This window comes from Ixodes scapularis, unplaced genomic scaffold (assembly GCF_016920785.2).
Source record: "Ixodes scapularis isolate PalLabHiFi unplaced genomic scaffold, ASM1692078v2 PGA_scaffold1__304_contigs__length_218370807, whole genome shotgun sequence".
In the NCBI taxonomy this organism is placed as follows: domain Eukaryota; kingdom Metazoa; phylum Arthropoda; class Arachnida; order Ixodida; family Ixodidae; genus Ixodes; species Ixodes scapularis.
This window is the reverse complement of record NW_024609846.1, coordinates 131,938,995-131,965,091: the sequence shown is the minus strand read 5'-3', so window position 1 is coordinate 131,965,091 and position 26,097 is coordinate 131,938,995. Positions and strand designations below refer to the sequence as shown.

Below are 26,097 nucleotides of genomic sequence, written 5' to 3'. Positions count from 1 at the left end.
GGCAAGTGGGTAGATTTTCTAAATGCAGACATTTGAGTAGGTAATCATAGTCATAGTAGCATCTTCTGTTGATGGTACAAATAAAACGTTTCTGTACAGTTTCAATTCGAGACACATCAAAAGCCGGCAACGAGTTCATGAAACAATAGTGAACTCAAGTTTTGTTCGTATAAGGCAGAAAAATAGACGTACAATGCAAAAATAGTCCTTAAGGTCACATGACAGGCCAGAAGGTAAACCAAGCATTCGTACAGAAGAGGCAACAATCAGGGTAACGTGACCAGGGAAAGAACACCTAAGGTCAAAATATGTCCCGAGGTCACGAATCATGGTGACACGTGTAGTCACTGAAGAACATAAGGTAAAATAAAATCTCGCGTTTTCGTGACATTGTCAGTGTCGTTTTGTTTTGTCTGTATTAAGCATCAAGGAATTTGCTGAACATAAATCAGAAACATGATCAATATAACACTGAAGGGTAGTGGTTCTGCGAGTTGTGTATCTTTTTTTATTCGAATGGTGTATTGTTTTTATTTTAATGATATGTTGTATTCTTTCAAGAGTTATCTTAGCTGATATTTAGACGTATGTGTGAATAAAAAGAAAAGTCAGAGTGAGAGTGAGGGCTTCTGGTGATTCGAGTGCCATGCAACGGGTCAACATTCCATCGTTGTTGGGTTTTGTTTTGTTGATCGGTTTTGAACTAAATCTTCTACAAGACAATGTCCGCTTATATATTTATTCATTTACCCTAAGGGCCCTTTCGGGCATTACATAAGGGGGTGTGGGGGGGGGGGGGAATTTATACAAAGAAAAAACACGTTTTCTGCAGTGATAGGCAAAACACACACAAAAAAAAAAAGAAGCCGCACCACACAAAAAAGTCGTAAACATAATCACTAAATTCAATTTCTGCACCGCAGTGGTAATAATATACAGATTCAATAAAAAGAAGAAGAAAAAACATCCAATGACATACTGCATGACTATGGCTTATCTACGACGAGGAACAAAAATGTCTATGCTTTTAAAGAGAGAAAGGAAATCACGAGATTTAAAAAAGGGCAGAGTAATGATTCTGCGTCACCGCGATATTGCACGGTAAGGCCTACCATTCAGAGACATTTGAATAGCTCAGTGCGCGCATATATCGGGGATACTTTGTCCGGGCGGTCTGAGCGCGAGAAGATGCGTGGTTCGCTGGCACAACGTGCAATTGTCGGAAGGGCGTAGAAGAGTAACATATCTTACGAAATATAGAAAAGCGGGCCATACGCCTTCTGCTTTCGAGGGATTCTAAATTTAAGGACCCTTTAATTAGTGTTGTTATACTCCGCCCTGGGGTTGAATAATAGCGTGTTATAAACCAGGCTGCTTTACTTTGATAGGACTCTAATTAAAAATTGAACGAGCAATTTATAAATGCAATCCAAAATAAGTTGATGAAAAAAATTTAATAAACTAGGACTTCGTTATTATCGCGTTGGACCCCGCTACTGTAAAGTTATGCAGTTGGGTACTTAAAAAAATGCGGAGCGTTATAAAGCTAGTAAAAAAAAAAACGCTTTAAAAACTCGTGGCTCCGTGCGTATACTGCAAGAATACAAAATTAGTGGCTTACATAAACCCATATTAATAACTGAACTCAGGGATTTGTGACTGTTCTCTTATACAGAGAAATGCTAGACTGAGTTTTAAAAGACGGGATTCGATTGTCTCGCTGATTATATCACGAACCGCATGCATGTATCCTGCGATTCATCATTTTCCATTTCAGCTCCACGCTCATCACACGACAACATTTTTGCCGCTCCATCTGCACGGTTTTATTCCACAAGCTGCGCGCCACCGACGCATGAAACGGAAATGGGGCATGACAACTTTGTTCCCCCTCTCCGCACCATAAACAAAAGCGCACTGCGAACACACGTTGCCCGCCACTACACCTGCCTGGAAGCAGCCCCGCAAAACCCCTGGGGAACCATCCGAGCACCATATAGGGACAACGCCTCCCTACCTAGGTACCAAACCGGGGAAGCGGCGGCCATATTGATTCGCCTCGCACAGTGGTCGTCTGCAGGAGAGAGAGGCGAGAGTTGTCGGGCGTCTCTCGTGGCTGCGTTTATGTGCGTCCGTGCGCCGGTTGTGTGTGTTTTGGGTCCGCGTTTTGAGGCTGGAAACGGCTGACTTTGCCCGTGTTTTGATCCGTCGTCAACGTCCGCCGACCGAGCAGCGTCGTGTGACCGCCATGTGGATACCAAACGCCGCTCCCTAACTCCGTGAGTATTCCGCTTTCGAGCGTGGGATCGCCCGCTCCACGGCGGTGCTCTGATTTGCGTGCGTGTGGTGTCCCGCCGTTCAATTTTGTTTTTCGCCCTCTCGGGTATCCTCCACGGCGTCCTCTCCGCCGTCCGATCCCCGCCGAAGTTCTCTTTTTTTTCCCCACTTTATTTCTCTAGGAGTTCACGCCTTCCAAGACGCGTCGTCGGACTTGTCGTTTTTTTCAACCGGTATGCGACCGGAGCAAGAGCGGAGTTCCGCACGCACTTTCGGAGGCGATTGTCGCGCGAGCTGGCTGCGCTGCGAGGAGTGCTGCTGACACTCTCCGATAATCTGCTGAACTCGGCGCGTTCGCAGATATTCAGCTCCGCGTCAGCCAGCCGACTGCACGGAGAGAAACGGACAAATACGATTAAGGTGTTGCTGTGCTAGCTCTTGGTACGACCTGTTTTCTCGTTTATGCGAGATTAAACTCGATGCTTAAAAAAAGAAGAACCACGATACACTATTAACTTCGTTGAAGTACTGCCACTCGTGGACGATACCTAGACGAAACGAGGTATAATAAATACGTGGTTTCAAGCGTTACAAATTAAAAAGAAATTGAGCCCGGACGCCCAGGTGAGTGGGATGACCTCCCAGTAACCAGAGCGCCCGGGCTCAATTTTTTTTTTTTTTTTTTTTTTGCTTTTTAAACAATACTGGAAAAAAAAAATACATACAGGAGAACAAGGTCTTACGTAAACACCTTTCTAATATGAAAGGACCGCATGAGACCTTGTGGAAGTTACTCATTATTGCGTTGGATCCAGGATCAGCTAATGCTTCCAGTTACTGGTGTCTGTCAGTGCATATGCGTGTAGGAAATAACGGGGAGGAAGAGACGAGAGGGCGCGGCGGCCTCAGAGCTCTGGTTGGAATGATTAGTGAGTAGACTCTACTCCCTGTTCGAACGCGAGCGCCGGCGCCCAGCAGTGCACGTGGTTATGTTTTCATTTTCATAGTGCATAGATGCTCGGCATTGCACGTGCTTGCACCAGCAGTGAAAGTTGAAGTTGTGAAGAAATATTCCACCAGGTGGCGATTTCCAAACTTCTCGCCGAAAATACTTATAAGGTTATAATTATAATGCAATTAAATGCAAAGGGGCAAGCGAGCTGGACAATAATGATGAAAATAATCCCTGGAGAAGGGGAACAAGAGGGACAAGGGACAAACATAAATCTCCAAACACAGCTAGGTCTTTGGAGTGCCCGATATGCCCACTGCACGTCCTCTCGGAAAAACAAAGAGAAACAAAATAACCTATAACAAACTGCCGTTGTAGCACTGTCAATGCCAAGATCTCGCGTGCCGGGAGACGCCCTTTCACACGATCCGGAACAAACAGAAAAGAAAAAGAAACAAAAGCGTTCGGGACAAAATGGTCAGATGTCTGTTTTGTTCCGAACGCGACGCCGATCCCCAACGACTTCGCCGTGACTGTGTACTAGTATAGACCAAGGGCCTCAAAGTCATTGGGGGCCAGATAGCCTATCGGGGGCCAGATAGCCCACCCCCGATAGGTCGAGGGCCAACCGGAAAGAGAGAGGGGGGGGAGGGGGGGGGGGGGGGGGGGGGCAAACAATGTTTTGGTGTCATTGAAAAAAAACAAAAGAAACAAGCAAAAGAAAAACATCAATGCTGTCTTACGTTGGAACGCGGCTGGCTCTCCCAGCGACACCTCCGGAGATTTCCTAGAGAAGAAACCTCGTGCTTCCTGCTTTTTGTAAGCTCGCCGTTTTGCCAGTGACATCTTTTGCTTTGATTTGTATATACGTTCACTTTAGTCCCGCAACTGTTGTGATAAGATTTGAAACGCCAACATCTGGCAGTTTTCAATAGAACAAGAGCAGTCCCACTGTTGTCGTTGCCCTGTCGCACAATTCACTAGGCCCAACAACAGGCATGGAAGCACATATCTCCTCATACGGCAGTTCTTACTTTCCTTGCAATTTTATAGCATCATTATAAGATTATATACGGCAGTTGTTCCTGCTGAGCGAGAGTTCATGCTGCCGAGATGCCTCTTCGCGCAAAGCTAGCGCTTGTAGCCAAGTAGTGGTATTGTCGTTCCGGTTGATTTACATGATAAAGGGTGAAAAGCGAATATTAACACGAAGTAATACCCAGTAGAAAAGAAAACAGAATATTGTTTAATATGTGAACACGTTATATGAGTAGAGCTCCTTTCCGAGCGGAAATAAATTGACGATACGAAACTTTTATTTATGGCGCATGTAGCGCACAAGTGGGAACGGGGGCTCGCAGTTCGCTCCCGCGAGATCCTTGCGGGCCGCGTGCGGCCCGCGGGCTGCGTGTTCGAGACCCCTGCTATAAATGAACGCAGGACTGCTTCATTTTTTTTCTCCCCTTCTTTTAACGTCTAAATTTATTTTCAGCCTCGTCCTTTGCCCAGCCCTTTACACAGGGTGCAGTGATTGGTACTAAGTGCTTTACGGGAAAGTAGACACTCCACCGTGCTTAAAATGTTCTAAAAGAGAAGTGTTTCTTTCTATAGTCATGTGACAACTTAAACGTATATCATGTTCGTGCTTCGTGATTGGTTCTTCGGCATCGGATAATTCTGCAATCTGATTGGTTCCGGAGCGATACTGAGATGCACGAGAGTTTCCAAACCCGGAGGCGAAACTCGCCGGCGGAGCAGCAGCAGCAAGCAACCTTGTGCCCGAAGAAGGCGTCAACAGCGAATTTCTCGCGACCTCCCCCGGTGTCATATAGAAATGCGTGAGGGCGGGTTGTTAGCGCCGCGTCGTGCAAGCATTCATGGATGGGTCATGGAACATTTAAATGGCAAGTGTAAGCTGCGTCAGGGTCGCCGCGGGGGCCTCGCGGTCCAATGTTATCACGCAAAAAGCGGTCTCACTCTCTCTGGCTTGGAGTGTGGAGTCGCACATCATTTCCTTTGCGGAGTCTCGTCCTGGCCTATAAATGTCAAGCACGCGTCGTTCCACGCAGCGACGCTGTCATAAGGATGGCAGGCCCGCGGGAATGTCATGTCAGAAGAACCGCGGCTACCACACAAAGGCGAGCAAGCAAGAAATGCCAAAAGGCGCGAACAAAACCTCGATGAGAATGACCCCGCGCAGTTTCTTTGAGGTGGCGAAGACACGATGAGAAGAGCACAAATGGATGCGATAGGTGACGTGCGTTGCGCTTCGCCATGCAAATATATACCCACTTATCAAAAGCGCGCGCGCCACCTGCTAGCTGCTCCGCCAATCATTTGGGTCCGCCATTGTTTGGGCACGTACCCTGCTCTTAGTGTGTATTGGACAAGAAGGCTGCGTGACCTTTCGGTGAAGACTCGGATTTAACCACGGGCTTCTTCGTGCCCAAGAAATGGCGACCGCCAGTGTTGTCTGGTGGGGTTATGAAAAGGGTCCGTTGTTACGTTGATCTCTCAAGCTCCGTTATTGGGGAATTGTAGTAGACCGTTTCCGCAGCCCGCTAAGCACCCGGATAGCGCTCCGTAATCCGCCACAAGACCTTTAACTATGCAGACAAAGCTGGCGGCTCGCATGCGCAGCTGCGGCGTTTTCTTCAGGAATACCGTAACGGAGGAGAAAAACGGTATACTACAATTCCCTATTAGTAGGTTATTTTTATCGGCTTTTTGGCGTACCATGCATACAAGCTGTGGATGATGATATACATCGCTGACGTCGCTCATAATTCTCACCCGTATATATCGGCCCTCGTTATCTTAACAGCCTCTAATTTAGTCGATGAAAAGGACCGCGGAGTGAGTATATTACTCACCACACCACCGTCTTATCGTTCGGCGATCCTCTCAGTCAGAAACAAAACGAAGAGAAAAGAAACAAGAAATGTTTCCCGGCTATTGTTGAGGTATAGTTTGTTGGTCGTGGGACCCACCTGCTTGGACTGATTTGCTGACCTTTCATTGTGAAATCGCGGACACCGTGCTTGACCTCCATTTTTGCTGTTGTCCCATAGCGCAGCGATCCTTTCATGTCTGCTGGACACTTACATTGTAGAAACTATAGAAGATAGACCCTGAAAGGCGGCACGCTATATCTGTATTCACACTGACTCATTTGCTCGATACATTGAAACAAGTTTTGCGTGCACGCGAACTATAGCTTCCACGAGTCAATGTTCGCGTTTGGAGTGTTGTGCTCTCCGGCTGCGGATATCTTTCAGTAATCTTTTGTTTGTGCGTGTGTGTGCGTGTTTAAACCTGATCGACTGTTTTTTTATGTTTTTTTTTTTTTTATTATTATTGACGCGGAATGAGTTGCGTATGAGCGAGAGTGAAATTGAAGGCTCGCGCTCTGTCGTCTCGTTGAATTAGAGCTTTGTGCGAAAACTCGCAGGCCAGCGGTCTCGTTCTTTGGCAACAACTCTTTCCCCTCCATGGAGGCGGGAAAGGCTGACGTCGAGAGGCGATGGCCTTTCTTCGCTCCCGACCCCGCCCTTGGAAATAAGGTCGGGCGCGAGCACAACGAGATAACGCGTCGCGGACTAACAAATAAACGAGACAATAAAAAAAGCGCGCTGGCTGTCTCTCTGATCCATCACACAAAGGAAGGGTGGGTGGCGCGACTGACATCCTTCTGCGGATCGAGACGACGATATTCCTTCCTTTTGAACTGGCTGGTTTGTTCCGACTTTCGTGTTTTTTAAGAGGGCCTAGCTAACGGCTCTCTCCTCCTAGGATTTCCTTATTTAGCCCCTGGAACGGGTCCAACTGTCGTTACGGTGGATGGGTGGAGGGTACAAAAAGTAATCCGGGTCGTTTTCTGCACTTTTTTTTTTTTTGTCGCGAAAGACAAGTTGTGACGTTTTGGGATCTTGTTGAAGTAGTTATCGTCGTGGGAAACGCTTCTCGCAAAACGGAGATGTCGCTATCCATTAATATCGTGAAGCATGAGGACCCATTCGGATATACATGGTTATATATTCGAAGAAATGTGTACTACGCGGGAGAAGGAAATAAATGTAAGGAAACCGGTTGTAAACAATCCAGAACGTGAATGGGCTCATTGATTGGTTTGTAAATAATATGCTTCAGCGTTAAGATATCTGTCACGACCGACACACGCCACAAGGTGATCTGGCAATTAAATCCATAAATATGCATCGTCCTCAGTAATAGCTGAGGACGATGCATATTTGTCCCAACGTTCTGTCGCCGAATCTCTACATTCGATTTTTGCAACTAAGCTAAACTGAGGTAGAGGAGACAAGAAAGCACGGGGGCGTCAAAACTCCGAGCTCTGGTTCGAATGACTATAGTGAGTAGCCCTTATAAAAAGCTGCCCTTGTATCCAGTGCGCTCGTCGAAAAACGCCGGCGTCCTGCGTTTGGCTTTGGCATTCGAATACGTTCGACGAGTGCAGTGGAGACAAAGGCAGGTAGCTTTAGGTCTACCCGCTAATCATTCCAACCAGAGTTCAGCGTTTAGACGCCTCCCGCGCACTCTCGTTTCCTCCTCTCCCTCAGTTTCTCGATGCATCGTCCATTCGCCTCGAGATTCGATCGGTATGGCTCATGGGGTGAAAGGTAACACTACGTTTTGTTTTACACTTATTTGGAGCAAAGCGAATGCTACGTACGAGAGGCCGACGCAATGGGAAGCGCCAGTACAGCGTTCGCGCACTGGACTCAACTGCTAACAGCTCGTGCCCTGCACCGTTGGCCGTGTTCTGTGCCGGTAGTGTGTGGATGCTTTATCCAGATACAAAAGCAAGCAAATTGTTGCGTGTGTTTTCACACAGCCGGAAGTTAGTCTGCCTCAGTGGGCGTCTGGTGTCTCAGCTGTAGATGAGGAATTTTTCCAGTGTGGTACAACCGCCTTGCATCTCTGACGTGCACCACGCAGTAGTGATACACGATTGCACGCCGGTACGATGCTCACCCAGATCGAAACGGGCAGGGGAGGGGATTGAACCCAGGATCTCTGGGTTCTGCAGCCCGATCTTTTGCTTATCCGCAATGACGAATGCAGGACACTCCCCGAGAATCCATCGAAAAAGACAATAGCGAAGAACCGAGGAAACACGCGTGAAGGCGGCAGCTGTACCGTCTTCGCATCCGCGACCCCGTCAATCGCACCGCCTTCCGAGGCGTCGCCTGGTCAGGTAGTCCGGCGGCGATAGAGAGAGAGAGGGGGGGGGGGGCGGTAGGGGGAGAGACGTCGGCAAATAAACCACTCCACCAGGGGAGGATTCGGCGCGGCCCTCGTTCTGCCTAATGCAAATGAGAAGTGTGTCCTCTATTCCTCTGGTAAAGTATTTGTTTTGTCTTCGCCCGTATTGTGGATAGAGGGAATCACCACGTGCTTCATAGAGGACCGCGAATAACCAAGAGCACGCGTCCCCTAAACTCAATTCGGGCATCGGGGCAATTAGGGAGTGAACACTGACGGCCATATACTCGTGTGCGCGCATGCTGAGCTCGTGCTGACGGCTAGCTTCCAAAGTTATTTTGCAATGTTCATTCCGCACCATCGATATTGCCGGCAGCCTATTACTGTGAGTTTGTTCTGAGCATGCGCTCTAAAACAGCGCACTCAAATATGACTTCCAGTGAATACCCCCTATAGGCAACCTGCAATGCTGCTTGGTTTGGCGCTAACTACCTACCGAAACAAGAAACGTTGGGTATGCCTGGGAGTGGCGGCTGCATTATTCAAACGTGAGCTATTACCTAGTGTCTGAAGCAAGAAATACTGAGTAGGCCAAGACGCCGTGATCGCATAACATCATGACGTCATGATGTCATTCTTTGGGCTCCCCGCACGAATCGTTGTGATTGGGTCTGTACGTGTTTCGCAATAGACTAGATTCGGGGGACACTTTCGTGTAGCGCTGCAAGTTGCAACGAACATAAAATAATCCGCAACGGTTCTGGAAGTCTATAGGGCCTTAATTGTAATCATTCATAAATTCTTTTTTTTTGTCTTTTTTTTAACGGAATTACTATGTCGATTTGTACCTTCCACTGTACGGACGACATCATTTTCAGTTTATTTCCCTTAGCAATACAATTGGACTCATCAAACTGCGTGATCAGTGGGTTTGTTGTGTGAATGTTCCGGACGACTGACTCCGCCGGGCGAGCTATAGAGATAGCGTCCCTAATGCGCAGTGAGGGATTTCAAACCGCTCCGGTTGGTTCGCTTCCGGGGCAGCTTTGTGTCCTGATTTGAATTACATTTGACTCCCCCCCTCCCTCTTTCTCCCCTTTTCAACGGAGTGCCGCCCGTCCGTGCACGCAGACAGGCACATCAAGCGTTATTACACCTTTTAGGGTGTAAAAGTGACTGTTCCAGACACCTGCAATCATGGTTACTCCTTTTCGGCATCCTTATTTGAAGCAATATGCCCCTCTTAGTCGTAACACAAATTGTTATTGCATGGGACACCCTTGCTTTCTGAAGTTTGTAAAAAAACGTTAGTCTCCCTTCCATTTCGAACGGTGTAAGAAATATTTAGAGAATGGTGCTGTGTTAGAAGTGAAGCCAACACCTTTCTTTTTTTCTTATTTTTTTCAAGGGTATTCTCTTTATTGGCACCCGCTTGAGACAGCTTTAGCGGAAGTTGTTTTAGCGACCATGTCCAATAATATTATTCTCTCCAGTGCTTTTTAACTTGGAGGTGCGTTCCTTGAACTTAGATATGTTACGCCTTACAACGAGAAATATTGACGAGAACAAACTATCGGACGTGTAACCCTCGTAAATTACGGAGGCGGTCACCTGGAAATTAGTTTATTTAAATCGTCGTGTATATACGTAAGCATATCTGCCAAGTCTCCCGTATTACCCGGGAGACTCCCGATTTTTTATCAATTTGTGCGGTTGTACGATTGACACAAAAATCTCCCGGAAAACTCAAATTACATAAACAAAGAGTCTGTGCCGAAATCTCCCGGAAAACTCAAATTACTTAAACAAGGAGTCTCTGCCGTTGCAACAAACGGCTGCAATGATAACGAAGCCCAGCTGTATCTCGCTAGCATGACCAGTGCAATATAAAAGTAATGAGGTTGCCTTCATGAAAGGCAACCTCCCAACTCCCCCCCCCCCCCCCCCCCCCTTCCCCCCGGCTTAGAAATTATCCGGATTTGGTTTCTCCGCACTTGGCAGGTATGCGTAAGGCGGTAAAGCACTCAACAGGATCGCCATTTTTCTCTCGTGCGCAGAGCCGTATATGATGTAGTTTGGCCATGCATTAGTTTGAATAGGCGAGCATATCCGTATAGCGGTGACGATGAGCTCTAAAAACGCGACTCGACTAATTTAAGCCGTTTTAGCGTCGCTGGAGCACAAGGGTATAACTGTTGGTGACTGAAAACTTGCCGCATGTGAGGTTTTCGTCACGCCCAAGGGTAGAATAAATGATCGTGCGCTCCAAACCGGGGCCGACTTGCTAGAAACAGCGTCTCAGCTTACACGGGGAAAGAAAGTACTGCCAAAGCCAGCGCACGAGCCGGGCGGAACTCCGCGTCTTAAGACGCTCGCGTGCTCAGCCTTTGCACTGTTTTGTAGCGTGAGCTACACTGGCCGAGGTGTGGCCGAGGTTGAGCAGTTTCGTGTGGCTCGCATAATGAGCCGTGCTCCGTGCTGCGCATGCGCGAGGAGCTGTGACGTCACACGGCACACAGCTTGCGCGCCGGTGCCGCCGCCGCCGCGCCCGCCTCGCCGGTCTGCGCTTTCCAGAGTAGTGACGTCATAGCCGCGGCAGACGCACTGGCGCCGCCGCGTGCCCAGCTGTGCGCCTCCGTTGCGTAGTTGCCAAGTCTGACGTTGCACCGGAGCCGCTTGATAGCGCCTCTCATTTTGTGCGCATAAGCTCACGCGGTTATCCTGGCATAGCCGAGCTAAGCCACCGCAATTTTATTCTTTTAGCCAGTCTCAGCTGAGACGCTGTTTTAGCAAGCCGGCCCAGAGCAGACTCTCACCGAGACGGCGAGATTGAACGCTTCTATTTCACGCTTTAAATGCCGTTTCCAATATTGTGACGTCGCGGTCTGCTGATTGGTCGACGCTGTGTCGCCCCTTAAGTTTACGCTCTAACTGCGGGGGGCGTATTCGGCGCTGGCGGCAGCCTTAGCTCCGCCCATTGGCCACGCTTTCCTAATATACGGCTTTGCTCGTGCGTAATTCTTTGCGTCTGTGTTTGTCTTTTCTGTGCATGTGAGACCTGCTCGTGAAATTGTTTCGCGTAAAAATATTCTTTGGAGGCATAGCCTCCTCCATACTCACAAAGCCTGGCAGTTCATCGACGAAGCCGTAGAGTGCCCGGTCGCAGACTTGGAGCGCGAGGTTCTGGTAGCAGAGAGTATTTCTAAGGCCCCTTCATGTTTTAAAAGTAGCACAAGGTGCGTCCGTGCACGAGGCATGTGCAACGCGCAGCCCTTGGGAAGAACATGGCGGCAAAGCGCAGCACTGAGCTAGACTTCAGACGCCATGTTCTTCCCAGAAGTGGCGCGCGGCACGTGTATCGAGCATTTCCGCAACAATGAATGGCGCCACTTTTCCCAGGATAGAGGGACTTTAAGTATTTCTGGTATTCAGCACACAGCTTTTGCAGCAGCGAGAACCCGATACATGATTTTCGAACCCTGCGAGAAAAGAAGCGGTACCGCGCGAGGAACGCGAGGAGCACGAGATGACATTCCATCGCTCGAAAGAAATGTGTTTCGGCGTCCCGCCGCAGCTGGGCGCCCGTTACATGATTCTCCTAAGATTCTCCTAGGGTGCCTACATGTCTGTCTGTCTGTGTGAGGGCGAAGACATCCATTGTTGCCCTGAATGTTCCAGCGCGTGACCCTCTGGCGCATTCGGTGCGTGACTGACGTTTGACTTTCCCGCCATACACCTTCTCCCTTCTAAAGGGGTACTCCGCCGATTTTTGAGCTACCTCAACTAACTATATTTTCTGACTCCCCAGCCTTTGCCCTTTCTGGTATGCTATTTAATATCGCGAAATTCATAATAGTTATTGCGAAATCGGCAACTCAAAATGATGCAAAAACAAACATTCAAATATACCCGCCCTTTTCAGGACCGTGACGTCAGTGGAAAGTTAGCTTGCCAGTCGGGCGAGCAGTCTAAAAAATAGAATATGCCAATCATTTGTTCCGTGCTGGAGCGCGGGTACTGCAGCGAGCTTCCAAAGCATTCATCTGACACCATGAAACTGCTTCGAATTAGTTGGGAACAAATTCTACAGTCCAAAGAGTGAACCCCTGCACTTCCAATGACGCCACTTTTTCATTGTTGCCAGTAGAGACTTTCAGTTTGAAAAACACGGTGAGGACCAAAATTGTAAATTCAATAACTTCGTGAAAAAAAATTATTTTAACCTAATATTTGGGGTACTATTTGGCGATGTTGTTTGGCGAGTTTAGCAAAATTTCAAGCAAATCGGGGACCATGAAGAAATCGGCGGAGTACCCCTATGGTCACCGATTTCTATAAAATTTTCACCATGTATTTCGATGCCTTTCCTGAGCATGTGTACAAAATATCTCGGAAAAATATTAATTTTTTTTAGAAGAAAATGAATTTTGAAATTTACATGTACACACCCAAATCACTTGCTGCAGCCCTACTGGCAACACTGAGCAAGAGCGGCACACGGAGGCTGCCGTGATGGCGCTGACGTTGCCGTGACGTCATATGTTGGTCAGGGTGCTTGATTGCTTTCTGCTTATGTTATCGGTTTATACAGTTATGTAAGAGCACGTAATGGCGACTGGAGGAAATTGGTGTTGTGTGTGGAAGCGTCGCTTGGAAACACGGTCTACTAAAACCGTCTATTGTCAGACCCCAAGATATAACAAAAAGTGCCTCCAATTAAAAGGCATAACGTCGATCAGTTTTTCTTGGCGTGCTAGCAACAAAAGCTGCCTTACCATTCCGCTTCGGAAGCGGCATCTTGTCCACATGGTGGCGGATCACGAATGCAGCCGCCGCTGGCGGTTTTCTCGGAGGCGATGCCGGCGGATCGTATGAGAACGGGTTATCGTCATCGTCCTCAACATCTAGCAGCATATCCTCATCGTTACTCGATTCAGACGAGCCTGATGAGTCCATTTTTATCCGCGGCACGAACACAAAACAGTGACCTGCTGCCAGGCTGGCCAGGCTCAAGCTGCACACGTGCGAGTGTTTATACATATGTGACGTCACGTCAAAATGGCGGACCAGTCGAGTGGCAAGTTAGTTTCGGTATCGGTTTCAGCGTATTTTAACGATTATAAATTATGTAAACAGTTTTTTCATGATTTAACCACTGCTATAGGCTAAATTTTTAGTACCCTTTCCGAAAATATGTTTTGATAAAAACGCTCAAATTGACGGCGGAGCTGCCCTTTAAACGGAGGTGCCGTCAATGGTGAACCGTCGGTTTCTGTAGGATTTAGTGGTCACACGCAGAAGAAGATGTATATATTCTTACACCCCTCATGATAATAAACCCCAAAACTTCAGTTCAACGTTCAGCGCATTGGCGTTGAACCGACGGTACCAACTTTCACGAGCGGCTTTGATAGCTGAGTTGTACAACTTATTAAAATAGCTTACGTACGTGTGACTGAGTGCAAAAAAAGTAATCGGGGTTTTCTTGGCCCTAGTGCAAAACCTAAGTGTTTTTTGTGTCTTTTTTTGTGTAGTCTTTGATACGTACTTTGGCTGTTTATTAGGGAGTTTTAGTAGACCGTGTTTCCCCCTCCGCTACGAAGAAACCGCCACGATGGTCTTTGCTGTAAAGTTCCGGGTAGCGGAGGGGCTTAGCGGGGCGGGAAACACGGTCTACTAAAACTCGCTAGTATGTTATATGTCTCACCCGCATCAAGCCTCTCGTAAAAGTTGAGACCGTCAGGTCGGCGTCAGTGCGCTGTTCGTCGAACTGAAGTTTTCGGGTATCGTGTATGCTTTTGTTTGTATAAGTTTATTTGAGACAGAACTTACAGAATGTCTCGGGCGACATGGCTAGAGGCACCTTGAAGTGCCTTTAGCCATGTGACAAGAAGTGTAATAGCTGGACCTTTTTTTTTTCTTTTCTTTTTTTAGAGTGCACGATCTTAGATGGCGCGGTAAGCTATAGCGGCGCTTGGTTGTTTGAGAGCATCGTACCGCGTTGCGTCTGCGATTAACGGGGACATTCGAGCTTCGAATGCCGCTTGCATGCATGCTATACTCCTTGAATTGTTTGCCACCTTTCACACGGAAGCGCGGATGACCCGACGACTCGTTACCGTCTTTCGACGCAAGGCAGTCAAACGCATTCAGACGTAACTGTCTGTATGAAGTGTAAACTTTTTTTTTCCTTTTTTTTTGTTAACATTGTTTATTGCCAATCGCGTTTCGAGCGGCGCATTACGAAAAACAATAATTGTTGTCTTTCGCTGTTACGCATCAAGTGAAGCGGGACAGCGTGAGAGGCTTAACGCGGACGCTGTCAGCTTTATTAGCCCAAGACATCAAGAGAAGTATGGTCTTCTGCTTGAGCAACTTGATGTCCCAGCAAATTGATGTCGCAACACCAGCAACACGCGCCGCCCGCGTTCCCACGCAGCAACCAAATTGCTACGCTTTGCCATCGTCCTCATTAAATTCGATTTTTTGTTTTGCACTGGCACACAGTTACGCACTATAAACGTGTTTTTATACTTTTCAATGGCGTTGAGAATATTAACTCATCTTGTGAAACGGTTTATTGCCGAAAACGATCCATTTCAAACCAGAACCGAATCCTTAGTTGTTATCACCACCGACACGGGGTGTCGCGTGAAAATATCGCGTTCCCGATTAACTCCTGCCGCCTCAAACGTCTCCGAGTTGTCCGAATCGGTCACCCGTTTCGAGCTGGACGCGATCCGAGCAATTCGTATCGCAGCGCCAGGATCTAGGGAAGGCTAGGGAACAACTCTCCGTCAATACCGAAATTGCTGGGAAAGTTCGCCGGTCGGAAACGGGCCTAAAGTTTTTTCGAGTCAGTCCCCGCCCAATATTTACGAGTGAAAAGCGCTGGCTGTTTCAGTCCATGCGTGAGCGGACTGAAATAGAATTTAATTTCTGTTGTAATAAACCTTCTTAAAAAAAATCTATAAAAAAAAAGGCCGCGATCCTTTTTTTTTTTAAGTCTTATATTGCATGAAATGCAGTGATCGTTTTAATTTGTTTCCTAGATTGTATACATAGCATAGTATAGGTCATGTGGCATCATTTTATACATAAAATATAGATCATGTGACGTGAGTTCCCCGCCACCTCAATTTTCCCGTTAAATTCAGCGTGAAATCTAGGTTGGTGTATAGTCCACTTGACGTCAGATCCCGAACATCGAGTTTCGCGCCAAATTTAGCGGGGAATTTGAATTGTAGTGTAGGTCCCGTGACGTCAATTTTCGCGCTACACTCAGCGGGGAAACTATATTGGTGTATAGTTCATGTAACGCAAGGTCACTCATCAATTTTCCTGCTATATTTAGCGGGGAAACTTAATTGCTGTAAATCACGCTGTATGAGTTCCCCCCTAAGTTTAGTGGGAAAGGCAGGGACAAACGGACGGACATGTTTCTGGGATATGGGGGGGGGGGGGGGGGGGGGGGAGGTGAGGTGCCATTAAGAATCATTTTATGCTTTATAACTCACTTTTTTTTCTTAACAATTCAAGATTGAAAACGAAGATGTTCGCGGACTCAGCTCACTTCGACCAGTCGCAGGACGAGTCTACATTGATGTTACGGTTTACATGCTCAAAAGCTGGATTTATTTTTTCTGCAGTCTTGGACGTCGCTGTCGTCGGTCCCGGTGGGAGTTTTAGCTGGTCTGTTCAATTAATTTCTGGGGCGCGCAAGCACAACTTCGGGCTAAAACTTCGTCAACATTACCTGGAATACACGTGACCCCTATTTCAGTCGTTAAACCTAACTCCCCAACCGTCATCATTCATGATCCCATTAAGGGCGTAAAGGATTTTAGTGTGTGCAGTACTACAATCTGAAACCTTCGGTCGCGCGCCTCCTTCAAAAGCACGAGGTCTTCACCTCCTTCAAAAGCACGAGGCCTCTTCTTTTGTGCCGCCGCTCATGCGTGGAACACTCGAGTTATATATTAAAGTTCGTGTTGTCGCTCACGTCCGTCGCATACGACACTCGGGAATGTTTTGCTCGGTCTGTCACCGTTGAAAGTTCAAGCACGTGCAGCCATTCCCGCCCTGAGAGATTTCTTCGGTTTAAGACCACATAAAAAGAAAAGGACCTACGTGACTCGCATCCGAAGGGATCCGATTTCATTCATTCCCGCTACTCGGCCATGCCATTTAGGAGGGACCTCGTAAGTTGAAGGAGGACGCCAAGCGGTCAAAAACTCAGGTCCCGAATTTGATGCTAAATCGCTTCACTTTTTTTTGCACAAGCTTATACGTCTCATCACTTGGATACGCATTTTCGGTAGATTAGATATCAATAGGCACCGTTTTGAAGATCAGTAGGCTCTCAGGTAGATAATAAAGGTTTCTCTAAGATTCGCCGCTGTGTCTTTGTAATAGCTCTGAGCACTTGCGTGCCTGGTTTTCTTTCCTTCCGCTCTCCCGGGGCGGCGGTACCGTCGCGGGTGTCTGGTTTCCTCCGGCTCCACGGGGCGGGTCTGTGTCGTCTGCTAAACAGCTTCGCTGGTCACCCACCTTTTTGCGGAGTGGACTGGCTCTTGATTTTTTTTCTTCTTTTGTGTTCTGTGGCAAATAGAATTGATCGAGATCTTTAAGAAACCAGTGTGCAATTTTTGGGAACAAAAACAAACAAATGAAAGCCATTTCTGGTGAGACCGTGCGCGACAGAGCGAATGCAACAAGAATGTTTGTTTCATTTTATGTTTATTTTTCTACGACACCGTACACTCAGCCGTGTCGAAAATGTTGGACCACACAGGGAGCCGAAATTCATGGGTATTCCGCGATCACAACAAGAAATTCAACGAGTCTCATCAATCGAACAACGTTTATTGTTGTAGATACGTAACATACCCCACGGTGCCGCGCTATCCGAACAGAATTTGAGAACGGTCTCAAATAACACAGCATATCCAATATACAGTGTCGACGGCAGTCACTTCACGACGACCGGACGGATTCCGGCTTGTTTTAAAGCCCGTTTTGAAAAATAGCTTTTTTTTTTTTCACACCTTTAAAGCAAATGAACGAAAATGCCTGACCCTATCAGCTATATTTCGCGAGGATCGGAAACGTACCTTAGAAAGCTTTTCAGAGATTATCTCAATGGAAATAATCCTCGAAGAACGTCGAATGGCCCGCGTCGCGGGCTGCTTGACGTTCGCTCTCTTCGTTTGTTTCTTGCGAAGGCCGAGTAGGCGACGAGCCCTGGTATTGCCTGCTTTTCAAAGTGGAAGGTAACACACAAAGGCCAATAAATTAAAGTAAGCCAATAGATTAAAAAAGGAACTTTCAAAAAAAGCCGGCGAACTCCTAATGCACAATGCAGGTGGGGAGTCGCGCTGATCGAGTTTCCGCAGCTTGACAGCGAGGTGGCAGAAATATCTGGCTGATAGGGGTCGCTTGAGCCGCAAAATGGCGGCGGCCAGAGAGCTCTTCTTGCAAAGGTCTATATTATCGTGGGTAGCGCCAGTTTGAATACCGTGGCCCTATTTAGCGAGCCTCAGGTTCCGCGGCCATGCTGAGCGGTTAGAACCGTTGGCGACAGTGCTCTTCGGGGCGTCGCTCTCGCGTTGGGTGGGCTAGCGGAGTGCTGCAAAGTGCTGTTTATCCGACGGGCACGTCTTGTGTTCTTGTGCGCCGCGGATGGTATTTTTCAACCCATTGGGAGCATTTCTTGCCCTGCATTATGGCATCCGCCATTGCAGCTATGCTGAGAAGAGCGGAACTAAACGTGCCACTGATAGAAATTGGAGGTAAGTACCCAAAATATTGTATCAGCTTGACAGCGAGTGATCTTGCCTTCAGGTTTTTTGTCGTTTTATATGCAGTACACGGAGATTATTTATGGCGTTTCGTGTCGTCCACAACAATTAAATATAATGTCATCAAGGACGCGTGAAATAAGAACGTTGCAGGGAACGATCGACGGCAGCTCCGTCCGGATTGCAGATGTTTATGAAAGTTTTAATTGAGGATCCCGTGTCGAGGAACGTGTCCTTCGCATAGAACTGAAAACAGCGAAGTCAAGATTGGCCCATCGCTGGAGAGAGTCGATTATTGATTTTACGATTCGAAATCGATGAATGAGCATGTTTCAGCAATACCGATTGAAGTTTTCTTTCCAGCTACGTTATGTACTAATGTGCAAGATAAGAACCCAGTCGCGTTGTGATGGTCAACGTGAGTTCACGGCTCACTGCTATCGCGCAGGAGATCGCGATTAAGGAAAACCTATAGAACTAACTTTTTGACAATTTCCAGCCACTCCCGGCGGCGGAAATGAGCCTCCAACTGTGTGTTGTAGATGGTAAAATCGAGTGAAGATAACCACTGCAAGATATCAGCGTTAAAATAGATTAAAGTACGAAACGTTACCAGCTGAAAGAGCAATTCTCCCGAGAAAACTTGCATGCGTATCCCACCTTGCGAGCATGCCCCATGTTCGCCGACGATACGTGGGTATGTTCGGTGCGCGCTATATTCACGAATTGCTCATAGCACACACTCGAAGATGGCGTCCGGGATAAGTATTTTCTCTTTGCGGACGCAACCCACTGCCTGCCGCCGGAGGTTCTGATCGTTTAGAAAGCGACAAGTTTGAAGCCTTTGCAGCCACAGTTGCCTTGTCGGATCCCCTGCGCGATACATATGTCCTCGTATGATATTCTGCGCTTTCGGTCGTTATTCGGGCATCCTCTAACCGAACAGTGATGTCCCGATGACCGGGGGATTATCGCCATTAATTCCGCCAGGTCTATAATTACATCTGGAAGTAAAATAAGATAGAGGAAACCGCGAAGTAAACGAGTGATCTTGGAGAAACGCACGCGTCCAAAAGTTTTCGCTCGTTCCTAACCACTCCGCAAGGAGTAAAGACGCCGGCAGCCCTTTTCCCCTTTCCTCTCGTGCCCTGTTTCAGTAAAACGGTCTCTCTATATATATATAGATGCTGGTAGGGGGGATCGGTGGCCGAGTGGTCTAGCGCACACCAGCTCGGAGCACGTGGAGCGAAAGCTCGCGCTGCAGAACCCAGGGATCCTGGGTTCGAGCCCCACCCCTGCCCGTTTCGATCTGGATGAGCATCGTACCGGCGTGCGGTCGTGTATCACTACTGCGTGATGCACGTTAAAGACCCCAGGCTAGCGGTTTGTACCGCACTGGCTAAATTTCTCATCTACAGCTGGGAGACTCGTCGCCCCTGTGAGGCAGACCAAGTGCTAGGCTGTATAAACACACACACAACCCAATTTTTTTTTTTTTTTTTTATAGATGCTGGTGGCACCATCCGCAGCGGTTTTGCTATGGCCAGCTGCGCGAGCGCTGTCTGTGGCATCGCGTGGCCCATGGGAAACTGTACGGAGAGAAACCCTGGGAGAGGAGGAGACGAGATCGCGCAGGGACGTCAGAGCGCTGAGCTCTGATTGGAAGGATTAGTATATAGGTAGACGCAAAGCCTCGCTGCCTTTCTTTCTACCATCTGGCTCCCTCTAGTCGCAGCGATCAAAAGCGTCGTTTCCGTCTGGCGTTCGAACGCCGGATGCCGGCGTTCGAACGCGAGCGTATACACTCTTCGTCAAGGAAAACATTTTTGCGAAGCAAATGCGCCACCCAGGGTTCCAAGCCTCGACCCCTTTGACAGCACGTTTTAGGCCTCGTAGCGTGCATTCGCTGATATTAAAAACAACTCATATATGCTTCAAATAACTCCCATGTGTTTTTTTTTTTTTTTTTTCTGAATGCATGCGAAAAGATATTTTAAAAAAAAGAAGCGCCAAAATTATTATTTTTTTTTTTGTACCGCGGACAGTGAAGTGAGTCATCGCCACTGTGTATCTATTTATACGCTTTCACGCGAATTCGGTTACGCCGACTTTCTTTTGCTCATAGAGACATATGCATGCGGGCAGACTATAATGTCGCGTACACACACAGGAGGAAGTCGCATACGCAAATGCAGCAGGAAGGCAGACGTACAGGAACCAGAAGCAGACGCACGTATATGTAGTACTCCACTACCCACACATGCACAGAAGCAAGGAATCCGAGGCACGCAACGCAAGCACCAGAAATCTAAGTAATCACTCGCACGAAAGCAGAAAAAAAAAATCACCATGTAAGCGAAGGAGTTGCGTGTTCGGAGTCGATCTCTCTCTCCGAAACCGTACGTCAGGTCAGTCCTACTTCCCAGCTATGTCTGAAAAATAATAAAAGAACGCCCGCGCACACACACACACACACACGCACGCACGCACACACGCACACACGCACACACACACACACAGACACACACACACACACACACACACACACACACACACACACACACACACACACGCACACACACAAACACACAAACAGAAACAAAAAAAGAAGGTATTTTCGAACTCTCGAATGCCGGTCTCTCGAAGTGAATTCAAGCAATCAGCAGGTCTTCATTTGCGTCCCATGCACGCCAATCACGCGTTGCGTGCTTGATTACGTTCGCAACGCACGCGTCTTGAAAATGGTTGCGTCGTCGATGCGTGCGTGTGGAGTGCGTGTGTGTGTGCCGGCAGCATTTCGGCATTGACGGTGTGCCGCCGCGAGTTGGGGAACACGCACCGCTTCCGCGCGTAGCTACACGCTATACAGTGCACACATATTACAAAAAAAAAATAATAATAATAAAGCGAGCGCGAGCTGTAGCTTGTCTGGCTATTAGCGACCACACGTAGGTTGAAAATGGGAGCGGACGCTAGAGCTGTTTGCGGTGGGCGAAGCGCGCCAAGTAAAAAGGAAATATGCGCCACTTTATTGTCTTATGCCCGTTTCTATTTCTATTTTGCTTTTTAGCTAGGGCCATATATGGTACCGAACGGAAAGTAATTCCGTACCGTTAACCCCTCCCCCCCCCCCCCCCCCCCCCTCCCCGGAAGTGAATTAGAAGGAAGGCCGCCGAGCTTCGCGCACGTTTTGCATGACCGATTGCTCGGCGCTGGGAGTGTACAGATGTGTCACTTTGAGCGTTGTGCTTTCGCGGCATTCCTTATCGGAAAGCTATTTAACACCTCTCCGCTCGATTATCAGCTGCCGCGGAGGTCTTGGTGCTGCTTGTTTCGCTCAGGTGTGCCTCTCTATCTAGTGCAGTCTTTATAAACTGCAAGCAAACGAGAAACAAAAAAAAAAAAAGAAAAAAAAAAACACATTAACTAGAGGAGAAAATATGGGTGCGGCGGTAACGGATAGTGCGAAGACTGTTTTTAAATAAGGCCTTTAATAGAGGAGCGTCGAGTCTACATAACGTATGAGAAGTTGGGGACCCCCCGTTAAGGGGCTGTTCCTTCCCGCATAAAGGGGGGAAATGGTGCGGCCTTTAGGTATAAATAAGGCGCAAAAGAGACAACAGACGAGACTGCCTTTGTTGTTGTTTCCGCGCTACCGGATTTAATCATCTGAGCTGGTTCTCTTTCTTTTTTTTTTTTTTTTCTTTATGTCCCGCAGTGCAAATGGCGGCTATAAACTCGCTTTACAACTCTGCCATATTACAAAGTTGTAAAACAGGGTGGTGTCCCTCCTCGTGTATTGCGTATGGCGCTGTTTCTTACCTTTCCCTACTCTCCTTCAAAAAAAGGTACATAAATAATTTTAAAAAAAAGTGTACGTTCACTTTCTAGCAGAACACAACAACAGCCAATCACGGTGAGGGATAGAAAAATCCCAGCGAATGACGAAGCTGGAAACACGTTTGGACCAAAAGATTCCGATGCGCGCAGGAACAGTTAGCATGGCGTTTCTAGAAACCCCCTTTTTTTTTAATTAAAACTCCATCGAGCAACATTGGTGACCGCATATCGCTGGGTCTAGGTGGCGCGAGCTACCGCCTGTTATAAATGGTACAGCCATTAGCATCCATCTAATCATCCGTGACCACGAAGCGTGTGATTGGATCCGGGTCCTCGCCGAACGCTGACGTAGCAGCACTTGTTCTGGGTCCACGCCGATCGCTGACGCAGTCCTAACAGAATGCGTGCCCGAACAATGACGAATCGGAAAAATTGGCGCTGCAACTATATAAGGCGGCACGCACATTTGTAGTTATGATATTAGCTTCGTCATTCTCTGGAATCCTCCTATTGTTCGCCGCAATTGTCCATCTGCGTGTTTCGCGAAAAAAACACTCACAAACTCTTTATGATTTTTGTATTTTATTTTTTTGCGTATAGGTTGTTTTTGCTGGCCTAATTTCGTCCTTCATTTCGTTTTTATGAGCTCTCTGGCGCGTGCTGAAAGCGAGTATTCCGAAAATTCGCAGGACACCCTCAAATCAGGAGTACACAAAAGCTTCCAAGTCTCTTCGCGCCTTTTTCTTTTTTATCTTACATTTTCCTATACTCATTCACTCTGACTAGACAAAATGACGGATTGACGTCATGTGGAAACAACGTATGCTGCCTTTTGTAAGTATTTTCTATTTCATAACTTTTTATTCGCGAACTTTTTTAGGTCAAGTAAAATAAAGTTATTTAGTACACAGACTGACGAAGGACCTGCTAGGCCCGAAACGTTTCTGCGCTCTCCCCGCCTCTGTCTCCGTCTCCCAAACAACTTTATAGTCGCCGACAACTTCAGAAACGCCTACGTGTGCTCTTTTATATAGTGTAGCGATCAGTCTGCTATCTATGCCTGATATGTACTCAAAATTAAAAAAAAAATGGTCAAAAAAAATAAAACAGCCGGAAAGAGTATAGATATTGTCGCGCATTCCGTTTGATTGCATTCACAAAAGCTGCGCCGAGTTGTTACGAACGACCTCGTCGCCGCTTTTTACGCGTCCTTCCGTCGCGGCCGAATTGCTCGATCATCCCGTGCAGTGAGCTTGACGAACTGGAATGTCGCCAGACATATTGTCGCGCGCCCGAATTGTTTTCCTGTTTTTCTTTTTTCGCTCGCTCCTATAATTTGATTGCGTCACGCGATTTCGGCGCCTGCATGCGAGCACACTATAGAGGGCCCGTACCCGTTTTATTGTCTCGCATTTGGGTCTTGTATTTGTGTTTTGTTTCGTGCTCGGAAACGAGGGAAAAGTAACGTGTGTAACAAGTGGTCCAGAGTGTGCCCCCTCTGCACGCGTAGAGGTAATTTCACGTGATTCCAACTGAAGGCCTGGTCTTTATGCCCGATTGGCCCGATTCCCATGGTGCGATTTGAACCTGCGATATTGAAGTTGCTGCCACATTACTCTCGTTGCAAATAAATCAATAAATAACGTGGTGAAAGCTGTGGCGTTTGACGCCGCAGCTGCGAAGTCGCTAAGGAGAAGGCACAGGAGATGAGAGAGCGCGGTGACGTCATAGTGCCGAGCTCTGATTGGAAGGATGAGTGGGTTGCCGCAAAGGCTAGCTGCCTTTTTCTCTACCCGCAGTGTCTCGCGTTCGAACAGAGGCTAGAGACAAAGGCTGCTAGCCTTTCCGTCTACCCCCTATTCTTCCAATCAGCGTTGGGCACTCTGATGTCGCCGCACGCCCTCGCGTCCTCCTCTCCCACGATTTTTTTTCCCTGTACCCGGGGTATTTTTTTTTTTTTTTTTGTAGCAATGCAGTCAAAGATACGCGGGAGCGAGTGCTTATCCGGCAATTAAAACTGGGGATACGCTCTTCTCTCTTCGGAAATTTTCCGGAGAATTGTCTCGAATGTCTACCCTGCGTCAGGCGGGTACCTTATGAGTGGCAGGCGTGGGTCAGTGGTAACTAGCAGAGCTAGATGTCGCTGATTACATATGGTTTCTAGTAGCCTCAATGGCTGAACTAATTAGCGTGATTGCTTCGGACCACTTAGGACGTGTGGTCCTTGCTCACCTTTCCGATGGAAGCCTATCTCTAGTAGGGACTTTTAGCAAACCGTTACCGTGTTCCGCGTGCCGCACTGCTGGAACCTTCCAAGCATACTTTTGAAGGGAAGCTGAAGCGGTTCTGAATTTGATTAGAAACGCTCGACTTGTTTTAATCCGACTCCACGCATCGCGATTATCACAGAAGTTAGGCTATTTGGTGCCCGCATACCTGGAAAGACGCCTGTGAAGTTGTATCGGGACCAGGCCCCTTCGCGGCAGCGCGAGAGGGCAGTAAAAGGAGAAGGAAAAGAAAAATGACGTCACGAAAGGTTCGTCGCACGTGCTCCTGGACTCGCAGAGCCTGCGTCGTGCATCGTCGATACTGAGATATACTTCGTTTCAGCAGAAGTCCAGACGGAGCCGATGCTACTAGCGCAAACATGTGACCCTGAACAGTCCTTGCACAGCACGAGCGCGCCTGCTTGGCAGAGACGTTGAAAGCCCGGAGTTCGCTCTTGTATACCTTCTGCTACGCTCACACTTAAAGTGAAACGGAGTATAGGAGGTATTCACTGGACGGCCATATTTGAGGGCGATGTTTCGAGCGCATGCTCAGAACGAGCTCACATTAATAACCTGCTAAGACCGGCAACCTTGATGGTGCTAAATGCACGCTCCAAAAGGACTGCGGAAGCTCCCCGTCAGCACGCGCTCAGCTGCAGCGCACACGGATATGGCCGCCAGTGAATACTCCCTTTGGCGAGTCATGCTTCTGAAAGATGCCAGCTGAACGAAGATACACGAAGAGAGAGAGAGAGAGAAAATAGGAGCAGCACACTGCTGAACCAGCAACCATTTACTAGATCTTCCACACCCATTACTTTCACATCTCGCAACGAAAGGGTGTGGAAGAAGAAGAGATTTTTCTTCAGTTTTTCTTCAGTCAGTCACCCTCCTACAGAAGCTGCAGGCGCCTCAGCAAATCTGAGGAGCTTACACGAAGCGGAGACGAAACGAGGTAAGGATTTACATTCGATCGTTGAGGGATAGTGTTGCTTTCAGAACGAATGATGGTGATATTGAGATTCTTTAGGAAAAACCACGCCAAAAAGAAGCATTCGCTCCTTTCTTTGTTTTAACCCGTTTCAGCTTCTTTTTAAGCGCACGCCCGAGTGATGCCGTGATTGCGAAGCGCATGTTGAAAAGCATGCCCCAAAGGCGGTAAAAGTCCCTAATGGACGAGTCTGACTGGAGCGACAAACAGAAACAACCGACACCGGCAACTGTCCAAAAAATGCAGCATGCACTCGAAGGTGTCTTTGGCACGCTTGCAGTCACTCGTGCTTATTTCACACGCACCGAGAGACTGCAAGCCTGCATGCATGCTGCGCGATGAGGCTTGTCGGCGTCGGTTGTTTCTGTTTTGTCGCTCTAGTGGGAACTCGGGCGTGATAAATTTGGTGCATCTGCTTTATCGCAAAGTACTTGGGACTGCCATTCGCTGCAGCCTCGGCGAATGACGAGGCTTAAAACATATTAAGACCTAGAACGAAAAAAAAAAAAGCGCTACGAAAGTGAGCTTGACTTTACACGTGATTACAATCGCTCTCAAGGTCACAGCGCAGGATGCGTTTTTCTTTTTACGCCAAAACATATTTCCAGTCTAATCATTGGCGGAACTCCTTGCGTAGATTGCGACGATTGGCTCTCTCGAATGCTTTGCGGGAAAGCGGGCCCTACATAGTATTTTTGGTGTACTTTGTGAGGTCCTCTGCGCACCCTCATAGTGCACACG

At 47.8% G+C, this 26,097-nt stretch overlaps 1 protein-coding gene across 4 annotated transcripts in view; it reads left to right on the top strand.

The window, feature by feature from the left end:
* The first annotated feature begins 2,056 nt into the window (after positions 1–2,056).
* Positions 2,057–26,097, top strand: part of LOC8029110 (rap1 GTPase-activating protein 1) — a 223,565-nt gene continuing 199,524 nt past the window's right edge. For 2 of the 4 annotated variants that reach the window (XM_042290952.1, XM_040223132.3), the window contains exon 1: positions 2,057–2,279. The gene's annotated coding sequence lies outside the window, so the exon portion shown is untranslated. The remainder of the gene's footprint in view (positions 2,280–26,097) is intronic. The other 2 variants (XM_029983381.4, XR_003919086.4) reach the window with 2 other exon arrangements.